Here is a 22,679-nt window from a genome sequence, read left to right as displayed (position 1 = left end):
CTATCTCTACACACAAATGAAATGCCTTGACAAAAATGACTCAAAAAGGAGGGTGCCAGCTAAGATCGAGAACTCAATGATGGGATCATCTTATAAATGGGCTTGTGCTAAGCACAAGTTTTGCATGTATTCAATGTAACGTAATGAGTTGTGGCAAATGTGGTTTTATACCAAAGAAAAATATAAGAAGCAGGTTTAGAAATATATGGCCCTAATACATTTAGCAGGAGGGTTAAAAGTACGTTTGTCCAAAGCACTTGACACAGAGATCCATGCGTATAAGAGACACATGTGTTGGCATGAGGGAATTGGACAAAGGGGGATGCTAGTAACTGGGGAAGCGAACTCATCGCCTCTTGTGCCTGTGAAAGAAAACTCAGAATGGTGGAGTGGAACTTTCTGTTCCCTTCATGCTTAAGAAATAAATATTTTGTTATTGCAAAGCAGAAGTCAAACTCATTCTTTCCTTATTGCTTTTATAAGCATGAGAGGTCTTGGTTAGATTCTCTGAGCAAACAGCACTGAAGTCATGCACTGAAAAACTGCTAGTATTTTGAGTAGGTTAGGCTCTGTTTAGCACATTGTAGCACCCCCTGACAATGTCTGAAGGGACAAGGTGTCTTTCTGACTGCCAGTCCTGAGGTCTAAACTCAATACTGCTTGCATTTCTCCCCTTACTTCCTTATTCATGTAACCCACTTTTCTTTATTTTTTTTTAATTTCATTCTCTTCTGAATTAGGAGAGTCATTGAATGAAGCTAGTCAGGCTTTCGATTCACAGAGAGCTGATTGCACATTGATTCATAACCATGATTTTCTCAAGATCACTACTTGACAGTGAGCTGTGCTGCTGGTTTTATAATGGCAGCATCTGAAGCTCACTGATGAGCAGGCTGTTTCCCCTTAGAGATACAGTCTGGTGACTTAGTCCAGCAATAGTTCGTGGTTTTGCATTGTAATCAGCAACAAAAAAGCTGTCTGTTTGCAGCCATGTCAGAGGGAGGGCAAAACTAGTAAGGGCAATGTGGCCTATTAGCTCCAGGAGGTCTTACGTGAATAAGATCTGCGCTGTGTTAGTCCAAGAGGGAGCCAGCACATTCTCATTCCAGAGGTTTATACTGCATCTGACTAATTCTGGAGTCACCTGATCACAAACCCTGGGGTGTTGTGGTAATTCTTACCTCTGGCTTTGTTGTTACTCATGCACATCAGATGGCCATGTATATTCTAAGAAGTAGTTTTCAGATCTCGGGGCTGAACTGGGAGAACATCTGCATCTTTGTCCCAGGAAGTGTTGGAAAGTTTTAAGAGTGTATGAAGGATCTTCCTCATGATTTTGAACTTGGCCCAGACTAACTGTGGCAGGGGGTTGGTGATTTCCTGGGAATTTCTTTGACCTGCGCTGAATGCATCAGCGATACACAGTCCAGTCCTTTGTCCTTTATTGTCCATGACAGTTGTCCTCAATTATGTCTCAGGACATTCAGTTTTCTGTTTGAAGAAGGCTGCAGCTGGGTGATTTTTCCTCATCTACTTTGTGAATTATCAAAAGGAAGTTTTGACAATCATTCTTGATTATAAATATGCTAGAAAAGGCAAATTCTTTGTAACACTAACATAAAATCAGTGGAACTTTGAATTGGTAGCAAAAAATGGCATGAAGTACTTCAAAGCCAAATAAAAACACTTTTATGTTATCCATCTCTATACTATCAGTGCCTTTATGAAGCGAATAATTTTATTTTATGTATTATTGCTGAAGAGATAGAGAAAGCACAAAGACCTAAAGTGGAATAATTCTTTAAAAAGATCTTAAATCATATCTGATAAGTCTGGGTAATCTTCACCACATCCTGATTTATTATATCTTAATGTTACTATAATCTAAAAGCTTTCAGTATACTTTCATATATTTGATATATATGTGTATATATGTAATATGTATATAAAGTATCATATATAGATAGTTCAGACAGTTTGCAGAAAAAGGAATTAAAGACTAGTTTATTTTGGTGCATAAAATTTTGAAAATAATGTATAGTTTTTTTATTTATAATATGTTTTATCTGTGAAGCTTTTGAAGTACCCTCATAAGTATGTACATAAAATATACATATATCTTTGAAATATTACCTGGCTTGATTCTGTTACCTGCATCCAAAGGTTCTTTTTTTAAAGATTTATTTTATTTTATTACAAAGTCAGATATACAGAGAGGAGGAGAGACAGAGAGGAAGATCTTCCGTCCATTCCATATAGGTAGCTAAGTACCTAATTACATTTGTAAATATGTTTAAAGGTGAAAGATGCTGGAAAGAGAGAAAGAAAGAGAGGAAGAGAAAGAAAGAAAGAAAGAAAGAAAGAAAGAAAGAAAGAAAGAAAGAAAGAAAGAAAGAAAGAAAGAAAGAAAGAAAGAAAGAAAAAGAAAGAAAGAAGGAAGGAAGGAAGGAAGGAAGGAAGGAAGGAAGGAAGGAAGGAAAGAAAAGAAAAGAAAAGAAAGAAAGAAAGAAAGAAAGAAAGAAAGAAAGAAAGAAAGAAAGAAAGAAAGAAAGAAAGAAAGAAAGATAGATTAGAGAGAGGAAGGGCAAGGGGAAGTTGGATGCCACAGGGGTGGGGGGTAGGAGGCAGATGCTGTGCTAACGAGTGTGGTCATGATGGACTTTCTAGGAAGAGATGGCTTGGACACAGACTTGGGGAGCCAAGATAAGAACTTCCAGGACAAAGAGGGCATAAAGCACAAACTCCTTTTTGCCTCAAATGTTTCAGACTTCTTGGAGGTTGATTGAAGGGGCGAGCTGAGGGGGTCAGTGGAAGTGTAACAGGGCCAGAACTATATGGCAGGGGCTGCAGACTATGGCTCAGAGCCAACTGCAAAAATATGACGGGCCCTCCGGTAGTGCGTCCAGCCTTATGGGAACATGGCAGCCAGCCCTTGTTCATATTTGTGTCATCTCTGGCTACTTTCTGGCTACAGGGAGAGAACTGAATGGTTGTGAAAGAAACTTTCTGGCCTAGACAGCATGATACATTTACTAAAAGTGTTGGTGACCCCTGGCAACGAATGAAATGAGACCTAGTAGGATTTTGAACAGAAGAGGGATGTAATCTGATTTATCTCATGCTTGAGTTACCCCTGCGGCTGTGCTAAGAACAGTTTGCACAGTGGGAACACGGAATTGAAGCAGAGAAGCCTTCTAGGGAGCTAGTACAGCCGTCAGAGCCTGAGAGGGTGGTGGCTTGAATTTGAATGGTAGCAGAGCAGGTGCTGAGTAGTGAGAGGATTCTGAGTATGTTTTAACAATCAGCCTGATAGATTGGATTTGGAGTTTGAGAGAGAGAACAATAGAGTGAGAGAGAGTGAGCGAGAGAGATGGAGAGAGAGGGAGGAGCAGCAAATGTATAATTACAATTTTTCTTATGTGCTAGTATAAAAGGATTTCTTAGAGGTGCCTGGGGGACAGGTGGGGGCTGGAGCTGTGCTGGGCTCCCTGCCCTGCTGGTATAGCTATTTCGCTCATTTTCGGCATGGGGCTTTTTACTAATGTAGTTGTTGTCCATTTCAGCTGCACATGAGCATCGCCTGGGGGACTTTTAAAAAGTGCTGATGCCTGGATCCTATCTCCGAATTCTTACTTAATTGACTTGGGTTTTGGCTTGAAAATCAGGATCAATAAAAGTGATTACTTTATCAGCCAAGGTTGAGAACACATACTCTAGTACTATCTTGTAACAAAGTTGCCATTTTCTCAAATCATGGAAACTGGCTGGTGTTATGTCTAGAAATGTGTGGCGGGAGTTCTCGGTTCAGTGTTTCTCTTGCTAGTTCCTGGCACATTTGGAATGCTCAGTGTTTTCCCTTGAAGGAATTTCTTCTCTCCTTGGCTCATAGGCATGGCACTAGAAGCACCTGTCTTCTACCACTAAAGTGAACTGCCTAAGTCTCTTTTCTTTTTCCCCTGATACAGACAGATGACAGCCGCTTGACTTGAGTGCAGCTGGGAACATCAGTGATGGTTGTAGGTAATTGTTGCAACTGTTCAGTAGAGTCAGCATGGCTCTGTCTGAGATTCTGCAGCTAAGAAATGACTGCTGAGTGAGTTCCTTCTTCCGGTTTTTGGCTCTCAGAGGCCCCTTGGCGTTTTCCATCCATTTCCACACCTGGCACTCTGATCTCCTGTTTATTCTATCAGTCCTTCTCCCTCCTTCCTATTTAATGTTGACAAATTAAATCCACACTGGTTAAGTTCACCATCGCTGGTAATCCAGAATTCGATTGATCCAGGATTCCTGGGTGGCACTCTTTGCTCTATTTGTATCATGCCATTATTCCAGTCTATTTGCTTGGCAACTGTGCACTGTGATTTCTTTGTTGGAAAAGGGAAAACAGCAAGAATAACAATTTATTGAACTCTGTATATTCAATAGGGAACAGAGAGATATGAGTTGGTGCCAGTTCTTTTGGAGGTTATAATAATCATTTATAAAGCTATCATAGCTATCAATAATAACAATAATTTATTAATCATCTAGTTCTTGAAAGCGCAAAAATTTGATTTACTATTTCTACAGATGCCAACTGTGTGGTTGGAAAATGCTATAGATGAAAAATCAAGACTGAAACTGGCAGGCGACCAAGCTCTTGTTCTCGGGGACTATTCTGGGCTTTCAAAGCAGAAAGAGCTTGTGTCAGTTTGAGTTCTTCAGGAAGCAGAAGTTCCTGGCTCCTAGTTTTAGCTCAGCCTACCCCTTATTGTCAAGGGTATGTGGGGAGTGAATCAGCAGATGGGAGCTCTTTGTCTCTCTGTCAGTGGGCTTTCTGTCTCTGTCTCAAATTTTAAAAACGGGCTTTGTGTACAGGTTGCATGTAAATATACCTTAGAATGACAGTTGAGGAAAACAGAAGCTCCCTTGTGTAGAAATAGCAAAAAAAAAAAAAAAAATGGACAGAGGAATATTAGCTTTTAATTCTAATACAAAAAGCAGCTTATATATAAGATTTTAAATTTTTATTCTTTTTAAATATTGGAAAAACTTCCCATGTGTATATTTTCACATAATGTGTTTACACACACACACATGCATACAATATTATAAAATAAGCTTTTTGTGGTTTTAAAGTGTGTCTGAGATCATTTGATACTTTCTGCTTCAAGATAGGGTTGTTTGAGTCAGTGTTGAGACATGGTAAGCTAGGCTGCCTCTTGCAAGACCAGCATCCCTTTCAGAGTACTGATTTATGTCCCAGTCTAGCTCCCTGCTATTGCACTTGGGAAGGCAACAGAGGATGGCTCACGTACTGGGGTCTCTGCACCCCAGTGGGAGACTCAGATGGAGTTCCGGGTTCCAGGCCAGCTTTCCTTGCTGGAGTCATTTGGACAATAATAGGGTAGAATCTCTCACTCTCTGTCTTTCTCCTACTCTTTCCATCATTGTGTCTTTCAAAGAAAGAAACACAAGTAAACCTTATAAGAAGGTGTGGGTTTTAATCGACCTCTTCTCGAACGTCATGTGGATTTAGTGACTTATTCTGAGGAATAGATGACAGCGGAAGTGATGGTGTTTGGCTTTGGGGATCAAGACATGTAAAGCTTGTGCTGGTTCCTTGTGCTGGTTTCTTTGTTTTCACTTGGCGAAATCGGCTGACATGTTGGCAGGATGCTCAAGCCGCTACGTGGAGAGATCTATGTGATACCCCTTGCCAGCAGCTTCCTACACTCAATCTAACCACCAGGCAAGTGAGCCATTTAGAAAGTGAATGCTATAGCACTCACAAAGTCTTGGTGCACACATTGACCTCTGGAGAGATCCTGAATGTACTCAGTCAGGTGGTTCCAAATTCCTGAAGCAAGGAAACTGTGAGCTAAAATGTGTGTGCTGCTTTGTGGTGGTGTTTAAATTACTAATATAAAGCTTTTGATATATTCAGGTTGCCTTTTCAAAAGGCCATACAAACATATGCAATTATTAAACCAGGTAGGAATGGGTTGTTCTACCATGCCCTTTTAAATTTAATTCTTATAACTAAAGCAAAAGTCCTTTACCAATGTGGAAGAAATTATTACAAGTCCAAAATTCTTTCATCCTGCTTTGAATGGAATTAGAGTTAAAATAATTTTAATATCACTTAATAAAAAACTTTGAGAAACCATAACTCAAGGGCTTCAGAAGACCGGAATCATTGATTTAATTAGCTATTGTCCTTCACTGAGAGAGGATAAGGGTAGAAACTGCTTACATTTATATCACTTGCTATAGCATTTCTATTAATTTTAATCATTGTCTTGTCATCATAAAGTTGTGTTTCTGCTTACAGTGTGCTTACAAAGAATGGCAAAATGTTTTCTGTTACATTGATTCTTTTTCTTTTTAAAAAAAGATTTTATTTTTATGTGAAAGGCGGATTTTACAGAGAAAGAATGAGAGACAGAGAGAGAGAGAGAGAGAAAGAGAGAGAGAGAGAGATCTTTCATCTCACTTCCCAAATGGCTGCAATGGCCAGAGCTGAGCCAATCCAAAGCCAGGAGCTGGAAACTTCTTCTGAGTTTCCCATATGGGTACTGGGGCCCAAGGTCTTGAGTCTTCCACCAGTACTTTCCCAAGCCATAGGCAGGAATCTGGATTGGAAGCGGAGCAGCTGGGCTGGTGGGATTGCAGGCTGGGACAGTCACTATGGAAGTCAGTATGGAGAATACTCAGACAACTGAAAATTAACCTACCATATGACCCAGCAATCTCACTTCTAGGAATGCATCCCAAAGGCCTGATGCATGAGAAAGCAACGTGCCCCACTGTGTTCATTGCAGCACAATCAATAATTGCAAAACATGTTTGCAACCTAAATGACCATTAACAGACAACTGGATAGAGAAACTGTGGTTCATCTACTCAATGGAATACTACTCAACTTTTAAAAAATGGAGTACTACTCAGCTATTAAAAAAATACTCAGCTATTAAAAAAAAATCCAATTGTTTGTGGCCAAATGGGCTGAACTGGAGACCATTATGCTAAAGGAAATGAGTCAATCCTAAAAGGTTAGATACCATATGTTTGTTCTAATATAAGACAACACCCATTAAAAATATAAAACAGCAATAGCAGCAAAGAGGAGAACAGACACATGTCACCCCACAATCGAAGGATATAATAGAGACCAGAATACCAGGAATCAAGAAAAATCAATGGAATGTATTTCTACAAGACATATATCTAATTTTTTTTTCTGTTGCAAACAGATAAGTTTATTTGTGAAGGGACCAGGTGAGCAGGGAAGGGAGAGGGAGGGGAAAGCACCTCTGGAGAGAAAGCCAGGAGGTGGGGTGCCTCTCGAAAGAGGAGGGAGAGAGAGACACCCGACATATATCTAATTGTAAGAGATTGTGCCTTGATGAGACTCAATGCTAACATGGCTAGGGAATGGCTCTTTCCTACCTCAACTTATAGTATTATGATGTCAAACCTAAGCATTTTACCTGTGAATTTTATCTTTTTGCACTTCCTAGCTTTTTTTTTTTATCATTCTCAATAAGATCTTATGATGTAATTCATTAATCAATCATCTGCAAGAGACTGATTGCTTGTAATCACCTGAGATTGTCAGTGTCTCTTTTATCACTGTTATTGCTACCTCTCATAAGTAATGATGTTCTAGTCTTAATTGTACTTTCTTTACTGCCACATGGATCCCACACTGGCATCTACTCCTACTTGAAGATTCTTGACACAGTTTTTCACCAACCTAGCAGCACGCTCTTATCTTTGTTCCACGTTCATTAACTTCGTGTGGGTGAAAGTTCACTATTTTTCTCCCCATTGTGGACTGGGTACATTGGCCTTGTATTTAAGGGGATGCATAATGGATGTGTAGCAGAAATTGATATGTTCACAAGTGGAGACAGAGAAGTATGTCTATGCGTACAGTACAAGGATGGACTCTCAGCAAGATGGCTGATAATGTCCTGATGGTTGGATGTTGGACTCTCTGACAATGTCCATGCCTACATTGTGGGGAGACACCTCAGTGGCAGAATGATGGACTTGTGAAAGTTTACGATGGACCCAATGAGGTAGCCTAGTGGCTAAAGTCCTCACCTTGCATGTGCCAGAATCCCATAAGGGTGCCGGTTCTAATCTTGGCAATCCCGCTTCTCATCTAGCTCCCTACTTGTGGCCTGGGAAAGCAGTTGAGGATGGCCCAAAAATCTTGGGAACCTGTACCCATGTGGGAGACCTGGAAGAGGATCCTGGCTTTGGATTGTCATAGTTCCAGTCATTGCAGCCATATGGGGAGTGAATCAACGGATGGAAGATCTTCCTCTCTGTCTCTCCTCCTCTGTGTATATCTGACTTTCCAATTAAAATAAAATAAATCTTTTAAAAAAGAGAGAGAATTCAGGAAAGATACCCATTGTAGAACTGGAGAGGAAATCATTGGGGAAGGGAGGGAGCTTGTGAAAGGGGAGGGGAAACCCCAGTGCCTATTAAACTGTGTCATAAAACAAACAAACAAAATAATAATAGTAAAGAAAATGGACCAGCTGGGATACAAACTGGCACACAAATGGAATGCTGGTTCTTGCATGTGGAGGATTAGCCTGTTATGATGCCACACCAGCCCCAAGAATTTTTCTTTAATAGATACCAGGATTGCTTGTTGATCTGAAACCCTAAGATTATTAATTATTTAGTATTTTTAAATCAGTTTCATTTACTAATTTTTTTAGTGGAGAACAATGCCTTGTATAAGTCTTTCTGTTTAATAAAGAAGGCGGCTTTGTTTCTCAGCCATATGATAATTAACTATGAACTGGCCACAGTCTCACAAATTTGGATACAGTGATCTCAAGCAATTTTCAGAAGTTTTGGAGCAGGGATATTTTGAAAGTTCTTCCTTACATAAGTCATATGAATAAAAATCATAGAATCAACTCTTAAACCACAACATGAAGTCTCAGGTTTTTATCTACATTTTTTTTGATAAATTAAAAGTTTGAGGAAGAAAAAGTTCTTACATTAGAATATGAAGAAAGCCTTGAATAAAATGTAACATTTACAATATTTAAATATTCTCATATATTGGAATATCTACAACACAATCAGCTACTTTTTTATTTCTATGGTTTCGAAAGCTGAAATTTAACTACTTTGAGGCCATTATTTTGTGGGTGAAATAAGAGTGGTGTGGTTTCTTGGATCATGAAGTGGAACAGCAGCTGTAACTCTGTGCTTTACTCTCAGCAGCCATGCTTGGTTGTTAATAAACATGGCATGGCATATACACAGAAGTGCAGGAATCAGAGCAGAGAAGCCATATGACATGAGAACTAATTTTTGAAATTTATCAGTGCTAACATTTTTATTTGAAATTTCTTTTTTTCCTGTTTCTTATTTTTTACATCCATCTTTTAATTCCATTTTTCACAAACTATAAAATCCCCTCAGTTATTTATATTTATCTTCATAATCACTATAACAAATAAACTTCATTTAAGGCTTTAACTGTTAAGTAATAATAAATGTAATTACTAATATATTTCCTTTTTCTAATAAAATCAGGTTTCTTTAACTATAGACTGGGTTTTTTTGCCTTTTTTTCGTTTTATTGTTATTAATATCATTTTATGATACAGTTCCATCGGCCCTGGGATTTTCCCTTCCCCTCCCCCGCCAACTGAATTCTCCCATATTGTTACAACAGCATAGTTTCTCATAAACCGTCATAAGTCCATCATTGCAGGCGTGGACAAGTGGCAGAGTCCAGCATCCCATTTCAAGACACATTGAATTTTCTTTAAAAAATTAAAAAAAAATAGCAAGTTATATCTTTAAATTTATTCTTTGATAGTATGTTAATCTGGGACCTCACTGAGAGTCTTTATTATTATTAATATTTTATTATTATTATTTGAGAAGGAGCTAGGTCTGCCACATGGGTAACAGGGACACAGCCATGTGAGCCAACACCACTGCCTTCCATGGTCTACCTTGGCAGGAAGCTGGAGTCAGGAGCTTTAGCTGGCTAGAAATCCAGACACTCTGACATGGTACTTAGGCCCTGGAGAGGTCTTTCATTTCTATTGACTGATCCACTTTTTAAAATGTACTAATGTCCTCTGTTGTTTGACTCTGCGCTGTCCATTGTTCACTGCAAATGTACAAGTGGGAGGGTAATGCCTCAGGAATTGTAGTATATGTATCATGTCCATGAAAGCATTGTTAGATGACTGAATTTTTTTATTATTTTAAAAATATTTTATGTACATATATTTATTCTTGATGTAACTTATGTATTTAAATATGCTTTACATGCATTAATCTGCGTCCTAACTGTTGTTGAGGAGGACCATATACAAACAGCTCTATATTTACTCAGTGAAACAAGCCACCTCTAGTTCTTACTGGAATGTGATTTACCTAAACAAACACATGAGCAAAGAAATAAGAAGAAGCTAGCTTAAACAATGATTGGCATTTTGGCCGTGTGCTATCCTCCTAACAGAACTAATGATGAGATTTTTCTATCAGTGACTCATGAAAAAATCATGAGACACTCTCCAATTGAAGAGAATTAGAAGAAATGTAAGATTGCCCTTGTCTTCAATTTCTGTCAAATTTCAATTTTAGAAACAAGTTTTTCTGGCCATGCTTATTTTTGGTTTCAGAATGTATAATACTTAAATTTGGCAGATACTTGAGGGGACAGCAATCTTTTTAACCCAAGCTATACCTTCATGAACCTTTAACCATTCTGTATCACAGAAAATCATGGGCACTGCTTCTTTGAAGGTCCAGGATGTAGTCTTTCCTTACAATGTTGGCTTTGAAATATCAGCCTTGAACCCTCACCCTCGGATGTGTGTCTTAGGCTGGCTGGTCACATTGGTCCTACATGTGGCCCTTCTTGAAAGCTCCGTTGCTCAGCATGAATCCCTGGTGCTGGGCCCAGAGGTATGATCCACCCCAAATGCAGTTCTCTGGTGCTCAGTGGGAATTGGATACGTGCAAAGGTTGATTTTCCTGTACAATCATTGAATAAGCAGAATAGCAAGTTGTTAGGCATTGTTACTTCTGGGTGCCTCCTTCACACAATTATGTGGACAAGGATTATATAGAAAGAGAACAATCATGTGTTTAAAAAAGCTAGCTGTAAGTGCAGTGCTTGCCTTAAAATGATTTCCCTATCATCTGGAGCTGGCTTTGGAAAGTAAAGTAAAGCATAACAGATGATCGCTGAAACTGTGCTGTGTGTGTGTGGCAAGACTTTACACTACCTTTCATTCCATCTCTGTAAGAAAACAAAGCAGGACAAACCCAACCCAAAACAATGCAGTCTGGAAGTCTCATGCCTATGTTAGCTCCCAGTAACTCCACAGCACTAGTGTCACAACAGAAAGTCATCTTACAGGACCTGAAATCTGGTCCTGCCTGTGTACTCTTCCAGTCATGCTCTGTTTCTGCTGGAATGTCACTAACATTTTATCACGATGCTCCTCTCCTGAAACACAAAGCAAAAAACGTCCCTTTAGACTCATAGGTGCCCCTGTTAGTCTAGTACAAACTTCGGTCCCTGGTCTCCACTAATCCTCCTAGTCACCTCCAATTTTGCTCCATGCTGACTTCAAGCATCTTGCTTGTGAAATTTTCTTTTATCCCTCTGTCGTGTTGACTCCATGTGATGGCATGACTTTACATTTCTGACATTGATATATAATTACTGACCATCCCAGACTTTGAGCACCTAGATGGTAGAAGCCTAAACTGAACAGGAGGAGAGGAGAAGAGAGGAGAGGAGAGTTCACCCCTCAATTGCTCGCTTCAGTCAGGGCCGAAACCTTGAACTCCATCTGAGTGTCCGACATGCATGTCAGGGACCCTACGCTGTCCCTGATGCATCCCAGGAAGCTGGAATGTTGATATCTCAAGCAGGTCTCAATAATCATGCTAAATATCCATCCCCAGCCCTGGATTCTTTTGAGACCAGTGAATGTGAAATGAAATGTATGATGTGGAGAAGCAATGAAGTGTAAGCCCTGGCAGTTGATTGCAAATACAAAGGCATAATATGGCCATTGGCCTCTATGTCACAAATTGTTTCATCTCCCCTTAAAAATTTTGAGTACAGTCTATGGAAGGTTGGACTGCACCCAGCTCTTATATATGAGAGTAAACTTGACAGCGACTCAGTGACATCTCTTCGCTCCCTCTGCCTAAAGGAACAGTAATTCAGTGTATCTTTCTATGAAGCCAATACATTTTTATTTGGTTTGTCATTTATCAACCCCTGAATAACTTGTTATAGGTCAAGTGATAGGATTGAGGGCACAGATTTCTTTGAGACCAGCTGGCTGGCTGGCTGCCCAGGTAAGTTCTCTTTGAGTGTTGTCATCTCAGAATTACTGCCTTACCTGAACTATGTCTGGTGCTTTGCCTTCCGTAACCTTAATGTTTCAATACAGCACAGAAGTGATTCTGTTCCCAAACCTGTAAGATAGATGCATATGCATCAGGATCCTCAATGGGAAAAGGAACTGGCAAGCAGATAAATTCATATCAGCGGGAGTGTGTTCTCACTGTTTTAGGAAAACCAGCATAACAAAGCAAAGTTTAAATCCTAGGTTGCTATGTAGAATCAGACAAAGGGGACAAGATGACTGAGACACAAGAGTGTGTTACTGCACATTCTGCAGACAGATAGGCTGTTTGTTGTCAGAGGCTGGGGTAGTCTTTTCCCTGGAAGGGAACCCCCCTTCCAAATCTTTAGACTTCTTGCTTAGAAGACCCCCCTTGTTGTCAGTTCCTAATATTAACAGAATTTCTTCAGAGAGGGCAAAGTAGGACTGTCAAATCTCAAATTTTCTTATTAGAGTTTTCATACTAGAATGAACCCAATAGGATTTCCACTCCATCCCTCCTGGGCATCTTGACTGGACATGAGTGTTTTCAAATCTCTGCAGCCTCATATTGTCTTGAATTAATTTTTACATTTAGCTAATCTCATCTATTATGTATTAATGGTTATGACTTCTAGTCTTAGATAAGACAACATTATTTATAGATTTTGAGGGCTTCAGGAGTTTGTAATGACAGTGACACAGTTTTTTTTTAAAGCTTTATTTATTTTTATTGAAAAGGCAGATATATAGAGAGGAGAGATAGAGAGGATGGTCTTGCGTCTGAATGTTCACTCTTCGAGCAGCTGCAAAGGCTGGAACTGAGTCAGTCTGAAGCCAGGAGCCTCTTCTGGGTCTCCCACGCGGGTGCAGGTTCCCAAGGTTTTGGGCCGTCCTCGACTGCTTTCCCAGTCCACAGGCAGGGAGTTGGATGGGAAGCGGGGCCACCGGGATTAGAACCAGTGTCCTTATGGGATCTTGGCGCATTCAAGGCGAGGACCTTAACCACTACGCTATCGTTCCGGGCCCAGACAGTAACACAGTTTTGAGGCTCTTGGTCAAGGGCTACACTGCCTGTAAACGTTCCCTGATCAACCCCAAAGCAATGCTTTTCAGATCGCATATCCCTGTGCATTTAGTGTGGCATAAAGTCCAATAATGGCGGCTCTGCCTGCTATGCCATAACACTATCTCCTCTCATCAGCATCTTAAATAGTAAACACAGATAATGGAATGAATGGTGCATTGTAGGGAAAATAATTTTAGAATTGTTCTGTGTATTGGCTTGTGAGGTGATTTTTTTTATTTTAAAATCTAGGACATGATGAAATGTAGTTGAAAGCCACTCAAAATATATTTTTTGTATAAAAGGTGTATAAAATCTGTTGCATTGAAACACTGATCATGAAGAATCCTGAATCCTGGTTTTTGGAGGCCTGTGGCATGCCTCATTGTAGGGAGTCTGTAACAAGAGCCCTGGTAACAAATCAATGCAAGGCAGGTGAAGCTAGAGTGAGGAATCAGCAGGGAGACGAGATGGCTCAGCTGTTGGGCCAGACTTCTCTATTGAATAGATGACCTTGCGAAGCTTCACTTTCTGGTGTCTAAACTCCCCTGCCCCCCACCTGTGCAGACGGTTTGGATGGATCCGCATCTCTTGTCCAGCTCACTGCGGTTCAGTCTAACCAGTGTTGGTGACTGAGCCCTTACGTGTTTCAGACAAATAATTGATGCAAAGGTTAACCAGGCTACGTACATACGTGCCTGCCATGTGTCGCTGGAGATGGAGGGCAGTGAAGGAATCTTCCCCAACTCTCTGATTGCCCTCGCTCCAGGCCTTACCACAGCCCTTCACTGAATGCAGCAGAGCATCATGTCGAGCTCTGCAAATGTTCTGTGAACATGCATTTGCATCCACTGCATTTCTCAACAGTTGTAACTCAGCAACCCTGATGAAGATGGAAAATCTTCTAGGCAAGCACAACATTTTCTTAGTGAAAATGTACTGTCTTAATAGCTCTAGTTCATTTGTTAGGTCCTTATTGACCATTTTTATTATTTTTTAAAAGATTTATTCATTTGAAAGGCAGTTACAGAGAGGGTGAGGGGATGAGAAGAGAGAGAATCTTCTACCTACTATTTCACTCCTCAAATGGCTGCAATGGCTGGAGTTGGACAGTTCTAAAGCTGGGAGCCAGGGGCTTCATCTTGGTCTCCCACATGGGTGCAAGACCCAACCATTTGGGTCACCACCTACCTGCTGCTTTTCCCAGGCATGTTAGCAAGCATCTGGATCAGAGGTGGAGCAGCCAGGACACGCCTGGGATGCTGACTCTCTTACTGACTTTTGTAAAGGAACTAATTGCATCTGTTTAACATATACAGTTTGATGAATTTCACCAGAATTTTGATTAGATTCTTGAAACCACCACAGCAGTAATGGAAACACAAAACATTTCTCTCATTCTTGTGGGGTTTCCTCCTGCTCTTTACAGCCACTTCTTTCTTCTGTCTCCAAACCCCATGAAACTGCTGAGCTTACTTACCATCACCGCAGGTTGCATTTTGTAGCAGTTTCCATTAGTGGAATCATGCAGCATGTGTTTCCTTGCATTGGGCTCTCTTCCCTCCACACAGGGTTTGAGATCCCTCCGTGCTGTTGCTGTAGCAGCAGCGTGTTGTGCTTGCTCTGAGTGGTGCGCTGCTGTGGGCTGTGCGACTTTTACTCTCTTCATTTCCTTTTCAGTGAATATTTCTTTCTAGCTCTTGATTATTATGAATAAATCCACTATACATGTTCATATGTAAATCTTGGTGTGGATTTTGGTTCTCTTTGCTATCTGGACAACTTTGCTTTTCTCTGCAACCAGACTCTGCCTGCCTCAAATCAACACCAGTCTCACCATTCTGTAGTTACTAAAATGAACCCAACTTATGCCCTATTTGGAATATAGCATGAAATCTTTCCACCCCCAACCTTCTGGTGTCTCTTGATATTCCTCAAACACTTCCCATTTACAGTCTTTAGATTTTTGGAGCCTCATTTACCCTTGTAGAGAATTCATTCCATTTTAGCTAGCAGGTTTTAAGGATAAATATTATTGAGCACTGAAAGTGTGTATCACACTAAGCCCTTTGTGTACATTATCTAATTTCCTGTCTGTTACAGTCATACAAAAGAAGTACTATTTAAATGTTTTTGTTTGTTTTCATTTTATTTGAAAAGGGAATAGAGAGGGAGGGAGTGAGAAGGAGGGAGAGTTCTTTTAAATCTACTGATTCATTCTCCGAATATCTATAAGACAGGGTTCCACAAAGCCAAGACCATGAGCCAAGAACAACATGTTTATCTCTTGGGTGGGTGGCAGGAACCCAAGTTCTTGGGTCATTATCTGGTACACATTCCCAGGGTATATATTAGCAGGAGCTACTCCTCAAATGCAAACACTCTCACTTGGAGTGTGAGTGACCCAAGTAATGTCTTAAGTACTACATCAAATGCCCATGAAGGATACCATTTTATTTTATTTTAAAAAATATTTCATTTAAAATGCAGAAGTTACAGACAAAGAGTAAGACACACACACACACAACACACACACACACAAAGCGAGAGAGGGAGAGAAACAGCAAGAAAGTGAGAGCTTTCATCTATTGGTTTACTACCTAAATGGCTGCATTGCATTGGCTGGGGCTGGGTCAGGCAGAAGCTAGAACACCAGAACTCTGTCTGGGTCTCCAGTGTAGGTCCAAGGGCCCAAGATCTTCTGCTAGTCTTCCAGACTTAATAATTGTGGATTGGAAGTGGAGCAGCAAGGACTTGAGCAGTGCTCTTATGAGACGTTGGCGTTGCTGGTAGTGGCTATGCTACAACCCAGGGCTTTAATTTTGTTTTTTAACAAATGAATAGAAACAGAAGGAGATGAAGTAAGTTGCCTGAATTCTGACAGCTGAAGTGCTATGTTTTCAGCTATGTGTTCTTGAAGCCAGAATTCAAGCCATTCGTAATATAAAAGATAGTGGTGATTTTGAAAAGAGAATTATGCATACTATGTGATGAATATTTATTAAAAGGAAAGATTATTGTGAGTCAGGAAAATGAGAAACCTTCTTGGCAAGGGGGAGAAAGTTAAAATGGGTCTTGAAAGCTGGCACGAATTGAACCTGTGAAAAGTTCAGATGGAGAGCCTGTAGGAGAATAGGCCCAGGAGCAGAAATGGGAGACCCATCGGGCTGTCTCAGTGCAGAGCTCCGTGGACCTGCCTGGGGATCAGAGACAAAGTGGCCCTGAGATGAGCCACAGCAGAGCACTATGGTTAGAATCACAGATTAGGGAGCTAGCCCTCCATGGTCCTGTGAACGACATGAAACAGCTTAGGCTTTACTTTATGGTTCATATGGTGGCTTTTAAAAGAGGAAGACCATAAAATGAGTTAAGCCTGTTGGGAATCTGCAGAATTTAGGAAAATTGAAAAAGGTGATAAGAGCCTCCATCACAGTGGTCACAGGGCAAGGTTTGTGCTCGAAAAGTCACCTGAATTCTGCTGAGGGCTACAAATGCAAATCATCTTTGTTCTGTCTGCTGTTTTTTGGTGCATGTTGTAACTATTCTTCCACATGGATATCAATTAGCTTTAAGTGCTTAATTGCATTTGTGCCAATTGATATTTTTCTAATGTTTCTGGTTTATAAACACAGAGCTCTCAAATTTAGTCATTTGCATGTAGAAGAAATTAAAATGTAAATTAATTGAAGTTATCTATCTAACTCATTCATTGTGCTGCTTATTGTCCTTACTTGAGTGATACTGGGCTAGTGACACCATAATATTTTATAGTTGTGTAAGTATTTAGGAAAGGTGATTGACTTAATAAAGTTTAAGTGTACAGTTGATGAGCTTAAAGAATGTCATGCAGTTTTTTTATTGATTGATGTATGATTGAAATTGAGATTGCATATTTTCATGTACTCATCTTAATACACAGTGTGAAGATTGTGACAAGGTTATGGAAGCATCGACATCATTCCAACCAGATAGAGAACATTTCATCACTCTAGTGAGTATTTTCTCGGCCTGTCCAGGCAGTTCCTGCCCATCTCTGTTTTGCATCACTCTGGATTGATGTTGGCTGTTCTGGAATTGCACATATATGGAGTCGTGCAATGTGGACTGATTTGGGTCTAGCTACATTGAGCATCTTTTAGGGGATCCTCCGTGATTGCTGCCTGGACCCATGCTTCCTTCCTTTGCATGGCTCAGCTGGGTTCTGCCGTATGCATTTGCCACCATTGATTTCGCTGTTCCGTGGCTCTAGCTTGAATTCAGCTTGGGTCCATCATCGAGAGCATTATTGTGAGCCTTTTGGTGTAGGTCAAAGATTGTGGATGTGTGCTTGCATTTCTTACAGATACCCCTGAGAGTTCAGCTGGGACTACATGGCAGATGCTTGTTTACCTTTGAAAGACACTGCTAGCCTGCTTTTCAAAGTGCTTATATTTTAAAACATATTTGAGATTTTCATGGATCTGTGCTTCTGGTTTCAGAAAGTCTACTCCTCCAAGACCTTATGGAACTGCAGTATTAATATAAGCCTTAGAATGGTATTTCCTGTGACTGTGAGACCTTGGTGATTACAGATGACTAGCTTAAACCATCAATGCCACTTCCTCCATAATTATGCTATCAATTAGGGGTGACCCCAGAGTCTTTTCTAGTAAGAACTTCAGTATCTGTAAGTTGAACATGAAACCTCCCCCAAGGTGTTCTTCAGTGTTGCCTCAAGGAAAGACCTGATGTAATGTCACACAAGTTAATAATTTTGAGGAGCCTCTAGGCTTGGCAGCAGAATTAAATGCTTAACAATAATTCAAAAATGGCTCACAGAAACGGAAAAATGTGAATCATTTAGTGCAGCTGAAATTATGCTCCTGACATGCATGTGTGACACACGAGAGCGCTTACCTGGGAATTTATTGCCGACTTCTGAGCAAACAAAGCCTGACCTACATTTGACTAAAGTCAGCTGTCTTTGGTTAATCCTATGGGCTCCTTTTTTATTAATGTCACAATTGCTAATGTGGTATAACATTGTCATTACTGAACAGCGCAGCGGGATGAGCTGCAGCTGCTATTTCTCTTTCTGAACCTACTGAGTCATTAAATCTGAGTTTGGGGGAATACAAGTTGTAAAGATTATTCAAATTCTGATTCAGAAATAGGACTACTGGGAAATCGTAGGTACATAAAGTAAAACTTTGAATCAATCAAGGTTTTTTTCCCTTGGTGAGTCTTGAATGTTCAAAATTGTGCCTTATGTTTAATTTGAAATCTAATGTCAAGGAAATAGTGAATGTCAGAAAATAAGTGAACAATAATAATAAGTATGAAGTCTTTTTTTTTTTCTAATGGGAAACTGCTGTGTTGTTCTAGAAAAATGTTAGGAAGATAGTTTTCTTCCACAAGATCAGAATGGTGTATGGCTTCCACTATTATTCTAAGAGGGATGTTTCTTTTGCTAACAAGCCGGAGCGTAACTCATGAGGGAGCTGGTGTTACATTCTTTGTTCCTTGCAGAAGTTTCTCTCTTCTTTTAGAATCTGGTCACCATTAGCGTTCTGTACATCTCCAGCTGACTTGTGCTACCTTGGTGACTTGGAAATTATTCAGTGTGAGGGAGTTTTACAGACATATTCAGCATTTGCTGGATGCCACATAACTACTATCCCAAGATGGACCCATGTTCTTTAATACATTGTACTACACACACACCTGCTGACTTTGTCAGATTTTTTTTTTTTTTGAGGCTGAAGGCTTGATAGTTGCCATGATGAGCAGCAATTACTGCACTAATAGCAGTGTGCAGATAGAAATAAGGACGGTAATAAAGTTGTGTAGTTGTGAAGTTGTACAGTGCCAGATAGTAATATCTTAGGGTATAAGCATGGTTATTTAAGGATGAGATAAAAGTTTTTTTTCTTATGTGTATTATTACTTTTAAATGACTACTAAGTGGTTAGGGCAAAAAAATCCAATTAAGTTGTATGAACTGTTTAATAAAGAACAGTTAGATATGTCTTTTGGAGGGAACACTATAAAATAATTATTGACTGTTTAAGTACTCTTTGAAGTACTTATTTAAGTACTCTGTGATTTTGGAGGCCCCTGGTATAACCTGACCGATGATCATTTATAATAATTTATGATGCTATGCTTATTCAGTTATGTGCCTTTTAATGTTGTGTGTTTGTGTTCAGCTGGGAGCAGTAGAGAGAGTTAAGGATTGGCACTTCTGAAACTCATCTCCTCTAAATGACATTTTGGAAGTCAGCCTTCTGTTGATGGTGTGTCACTAACAGTTGAAGCTGGGCCTAGATCTCTATCCAGGTCTCCAACGAAGGTGGCAAGGACCTACACACTTGAACAGTCCTTTGCTGCCTAAGGTGTGCGTTAGCAGGAAGCTAGATAAGAAGTAAAGTGGTCAGGATACAATCAAAGAGCTCTGATGTGGGGTGCTTGTATCCCAAGCAGCGTCTTCGCTGCTGAGTCAAATGCCTTACTTGAATGTATCTTTAAAATGTCACTTCCTTTGCACCTCTTTGGAAGCTTACTGTAAACCAGTGAAAAGTCACCTTCTTATTGAATTAATGCCCTCCATTAGTGGAAATGTACTGTTTCCCAGAGAGCCTTGGGATTTTGGAAGAAATTCCATATAAATAATTATTAAGCCCAAGGGATTTTTTTAAAAGTCAGATATACAGAGAGAAGGAGAGACAGAGAAGATGTTCTTCCACCTTCTGGCTCACTCCCTAAGTGGCCACAACAGCTGTAGCTGTGCCAATCTGAAGCCAAGGTCCTGGAGTCTCATCCGGGTCTCCCATAAGGGTACAGGGTTCCAAGGTTTTGGGGCCATCCTTGACTGCCTTCCCAGGACACAAGCTGGGAGCCAGATGGGAAGTGAGGCCACTAGGATTAGAACCGACACCCATATGGGATCCCAGTGCATGCAAGGTGAAGACTTTAGCTGCTAGACCACCTCACGGGGCCCGAGCCCAAGGTTTTAAAAATATCTATTACAGGTTAAATTTGTTGCCCCTTGCTGAATTCTTACATTGAAATCCTAACACCTAGGTGGATGGTTTTGAAAATAAATAAGGCTCCATGAGGTGTAGGGATAGGCAGAATGAAACTAACCTTACTGATACCTTGATCTTGACTTTAACTGTGAACTGTAAGAAGTAAATACCTGTTGTTTAAACGAGGCAGTAAGTGTCATTTAGTTATGGTGTCCTTAACTCAGTAAGCCATTGAATATAACCAGCATGTGTCTCTCTTGAGACCCTGCATGTTCTATCCAGTGATTTTGTGATCCAGAGACTCGTGTATATATATAAAGGGAGACATATCTATATATCTATATCTAGATATAGATACATAGATACATAGATGATACATGATAGAAAAGAAGAAGGAGTAGGAGGAAGAGTAGGAGGAGAGGAAGAGAAAGACACACACACAAGCAGAGATCTTATCTGCAAGTTACTCCTCATATGTCTGCAACTACAAAGGCTGAGTGAGGCTGAAGTCAGGAATCCAGCACTCAGTCCAGGTCTCCTGTGTAGATGATAGAGACCCAAAGTCCATGAGCCATCACTCGCTACCTCCCTGTGAACACATTATCAAGCAACTAGAATTAGGACTGAAGCTAAGACTTGAACCAGATTCCAAAGGAAATGTTAACTATTACACCAAACACTCACTCTCAGACATCTGTGTGCATGCAGAGCACCCAGGAGAATTCTGTCAGCCTACTTGTCCTAAACTTAATGTGACTCTAAGAATCCCCTGAAGACTTATTGCAAATTCTGATCCATCAGAACAGACCCATTCTTAGGACCTCATTGATCCACGGTACCTTCCCAGAGAAGCTCCTGCAGAGCATCTTCGCAAGCACTCTAGATGCTTTTGATAGCTTGCTAATTTTGAGAAAAAAAATTTTTTTTTCTAATCCAAGGAAGTTAGGAGGCTTGTCTGGCAGGACAGGGAACATATTAGTGAGCCTCTATATTCAGGAGATTTGCCTACTGAGGTAGACTTGGAGGAAAACTATAGAGTTGGTGAGATTTGGTTTTCAGGTGTCTTCCAGCTGCCCTTACTATAGTCCTGTCTTTCTTTCAGACGACTATAGCTATTCTGCACTCAGATGTGCTCCTGGTTTCTGAGCCTCTTAGAAGCTGTTTGGTGAGAGAATTCTCATAAATGTATACAGGACAAGTTATAACAAGATGCAATATTCTTCCAATTCAAACCTACTGTGGGTGTTTTTAGAAGCCAATGAATGGAGGATATAATTTTAAGACAAGAGAACCTTTTGTATGTTTGTGTTATATTTGTTAAAAGACCATCAGATCTAATAAGCACAAATACATTGGTTTCTAGTTTTTGGTATTTTTTCCAACTCTGAAAACAATCTCAGTATAAGTGTTTGCAAACCTGTGCAGATTTTCTCAATGCATGGTTTCTGAAAGGCCCTAACGTTGAAACATCATTTGTGTCTGAAAAATATCTTAGGTATTTCTCTGTGCCCCAGTTCACGCCCCTGTATTCGTATCTTTTGGCCTTGGCTTTAGGCTCACTGTGTATTCCCAAAGGAGTTTCGCTGGTATGGAGGCAAAAACACAGATGTAAGGCATATGAGATGTGGACACGGGAGGCACAGGGGGGGAAAGGCCTCTTTCCAGAGGCCAAGATGAAGGTGCCCTGAAGACTGAGTGCCGGCTGTTCCCAATTCAGTTGATAGCAGCCTTGGGAACCTACCACACCTGTGATGAGGCCTGGCGCTTAGCTCCCCCTCCAAGTTTCTTCTTTCCTAGGTCCAAGGTATCCTTCAGAGTTTTCTTTACAGTTTAAAATGTATTTATTTGTTTGAGAGAGACAGAGAGAGAGAGACAGAGAGAGAGTGAGAGAGAGAGAGAGAGAGACAGAGAGAGAGATCTTATCTGCAAGTTACTCCTCATATGTCTGCAACTACAAAGGCTGAGTGAGGCTGAAGTCAGGAATCCAGCACTCAGTCCAGGTCTCCTGTGTAGATGATAGAGACCCAAAGTCCATGAGCCATCACTCGCTACCTCCCTGTGAACACATTATCAAGCAACTAGAATTAGGACTGAAGCTAAGACTTGAACCAGATTCCAAAGGAAATGTTAACTATTACACCAAACACTCACTCTCAGACATCTGTGTGCATGCAGAGCACCCAGGAGAATTCTATCAGCCTACTTGTCCTAAACTTA

Source organism: Ochotona princeps, chromosome 30, assembly GCF_030435755.1.
Source record: "Ochotona princeps isolate mOchPri1 chromosome 30, mOchPri1.hap1, whole genome shotgun sequence".
NCBI classification, from domain to species: Eukaryota; Metazoa; Chordata; class Mammalia; order Lagomorpha; family Ochotonidae; genus Ochotona; species Ochotona princeps.
This window is presented reverse-complemented; position numbering follows the sequence as displayed.